We start from the raw sequence: 3,040 nt of genomic DNA, 5'->3' as shown, positions 1-3,040 counted from the left end.
TTCTTTAGGCTTCGGGAATTATAGAGTTCTTCCAAGGAGGGGAGAGGGCAGCCGATAATCCTCTGTGCAGTAGTGATCACCCTTTGGAGCGCCTTCCCTATCTGCCACTGTGCAACTGGAGAACCATACACAGATGCAGTAGGTTAAGACACTCTCTATAGCACATGGTAAAAGGACACCAGGAGTTTTCCATTCAGTTGTTGTTTCCTTAAAAGTCTCAGATGGTACAGTAATAGTACAATTTACAGTACTATTAGTGCAGTAACTGTACAGTAATTGTAATCTTAATTATAATTGTAATTGATAGTACAGTATGATCTATGTAATCTGTGAACATCCTGGAGGGCCATGGTTTAGAAGACCCCTGCTTTACATCATCCTACAGGGTGCAGAGGGTTGGATTCTGGATGGTCTCTAGGCCTTCTCTCAGTTTTGTAATTCAGATTATTCTTAAAGACAAGAATGAGGGTGCCTATAAAGTGAGATTGCTGGGGAACCAAAGACTGAGAATCTGGCCAGTACTAGATAAGATGGTGCTCCTCTCAAAGAGACGTATACACATCCAGTGTGCGATTAGGTCTGCCACCAATTCAGCATTCAACTGTCATACGTTAACACAATTTATAGCATATTTTTTTCCTTACATAGTTAACTTCTATTCACACCGTTCCTAGTCCTACTGCAATTTTTAATGATTGTTTTATGCTGACTGTACTTATTTACACCTTGTAATCTACTTTAGTTCGCACCAAGACAGTTGTACCAATAAAAAAAAAATAAGCAGACACTTACTCTTGTAAAATTTTACTATCAGTGGTTTGCGAATTTATCCAAAATCCATGAGTTCGTCCAGAGGAGTTAAGTAAGTGACGTGACAAGAATTATCTCGAGAATGCTTTCCTCCTCCAGCTCTTTGAAATATTCAGAAAACACCTGAAACATGCAACCAGATGAATAAGGTCCAAAATGTTAAAGTAAAAAAGCCACCTAAAACAAACTTGAGGAAAAAACTCTCCTAAAAGATGAGCCACGTTGGGGAAATATCAGCACTCTGACCCCCCACCGGCAGGAATTCTGCCGGTGGAGGGTAGGCTGATTAAGCACCAGAGCGTGCTGGCGGCCCCTGCAGAAGGCCAGCGTGGGAGAGGCTGACTCCGCGTGGAGCCACCTCTTCCCGATCCCTCTCACCCTCACAGTCGCCTTCGTCAGCCCTGCTGGCCTCCTAAGACCTGCCCATGCTGCCCTCCGACCTCCAGGGGTCCGGGGACAGCGAGGGAGAGTCTTAGGAGACCAACAGGGCGAAAACGGCAACGAGCTGGCGTGGGAAGAGGGACAGGGAAAACAGTGCATTCCTGGCGGTGCCGTTTGTACCAGCGCCGCCCGAGAATGCGTTGTTTTCCAAAAACCTCCACCTCCAGGAGGGAGGAGTTTTGGAAAGCGACCTGACGCCGCCATACAGGAGGGAAGCCAGGTTGGCGCTGCTCGCGTTTTCGCCGTCCCCAGGGAGCCGTGTGGCCGATGCAGAAAGGGCCTACATTCCCATCCCTGATAATGTCACATACAGTGACCCCTCAGCTTTTGACTCCCTCACTCAGGCCCTATAGGTATATAAAAGCTTGTGTGTGCGTGTGTTTTTACTGTAATATTTTTCCTATTTTTCCAGCAAAAAAACCCTGGAAATTCTGATGGACCACAGGGGAAAAAAAAGACTATGAAATGTTTTCTGGTTTTAAAAGAGTGCAGTGATGTTTTAAAGTAGAAGCTTTTTTTTTTTTTTGAAAGGGAATGTATAGGAGTTTTTTCTTTATGTATGTCAGCATTAGACAATAATAATAATAATAATGTGCATACTGGTGCATAACACATTTTGAAGACCTTTTTCCTTTAATAAAAATAATTTCCTTATTAATTAATACCCTATTACAAGTATATAGCTATTTATAATATGCTATGTGCTTTAACATAACATTAAATAAGCAAGAGATTAGCATAAATTATTATCCACCTGTGGTATGGTTCTACCTGTTGCAATCACATGGACATTCCTGTCCCAACTATAATCTTTCTTTTTTTTTACTGCTAGATTGGCTTTCTACCTTGAACTTATTTTCTACTGGCAAAAATCTTGATGCACATGATGATGTTATGGTAGCACAGAGTGCAGCAGTTTACGCCTGTCTCACCAAACACTGGGTTTATTTACCGTTTTTTAAATAAAACCAAGGCATTTGGAGTTTTAAATTCTACAAGGATTTATATCCCGATTTATAAAAGATGCATTTTAAAATTCTGAAATTAGTAAAATACATTTCAAAAGTACATATTGCACAGGTTCCAATTTTTCTCAAAATGGGGGGGGGGGAGTGTGCAGCTCCAGCATTTTCAGAACTTTTCACCAACAAAGGCATAAGAACACAAGAACAAGCCAGCTGGATCAAGACCACAGTCCATCTAGTCCAGCTCTCTGCACTGCACTCGCAGTGGCCCACCAAGGTGCCTTTGGGAGCTCACCTGCAGGGGAGGGTGAAAGCAGGAGCCTTCTGCGGCTGTTGCTCCCGATCACCTGGTCTGTTAAAGAGCATTTGCAATCTCAGATCAAAGAGGATCAAGATTGGTAGCCATGAAATCTGACTTCACCTCCCTTAAATCTGTCCAAGCCCCTTTTAAAGCTATCCAAATTAGTGGCCATCACCACCTCCTGTGGCAGCATGTTCCAAACTTTACAGATGCAGAAAGCTTTACAAAAAAAACTCAGGCCCTCACTATCTTTCCAGAAGTGGAGCAAATACCTAAACTAAAGGAACATCAAACTCACCCTGAACAACCTTGTAGAGAAAGGAGAAGACTAAGGACACTGCATGGGCGTTCTTCTTGGATGTTACCCAGCAACTGAGAAACCACACATTCAGGATCTTACATTCAAAACAGGGGCCCCAACTCATTTCCCACAGCCTACTTTCAGTCTTGCTTTATGTTTAAATGTCTGGAGCCAGCACAAGGCAGGATGAAGCTCATGCACCAGTATCTTTCACTTTCACTG

The 3,040-nt window shown here is 43.0% G+C and overlaps 1 protein-coding gene across 1 annotated transcript in view; it reads left to right on the top strand.

Moving 5' to 3' along the window:
- The window catches only part of AP1M1 (adaptor related protein complex 1 subunit mu 1), an 8,220-nt gene extending 5,799 nt beyond the window's left edge, over positions 1-2,421 (top strand). The window contains exon 5 of the mRNA XM_048498281.1: positions 2,412-2,421. The gene's annotated coding sequence lies outside the window, so the exon portion shown is untranslated. The remainder of the gene's footprint in view (positions 1-2,411) is intronic.
- Positions 2,422-3,040: the final 619 nt, after the last annotated feature.

This window comes from Sphaerodactylus townsendi, linkage group LG05 (genome assembly GCF_021028975.2).
Source record: "Sphaerodactylus townsendi isolate TG3544 linkage group LG05, MPM_Stown_v2.3, whole genome shotgun sequence".
Classification (NCBI taxonomy): Eukaryota; Metazoa; Chordata; class Lepidosauria; order Squamata; family Sphaerodactylidae; genus Sphaerodactylus; species Sphaerodactylus townsendi.
This window is presented reverse-complemented; position numbering and strand designations above follow the sequence as displayed.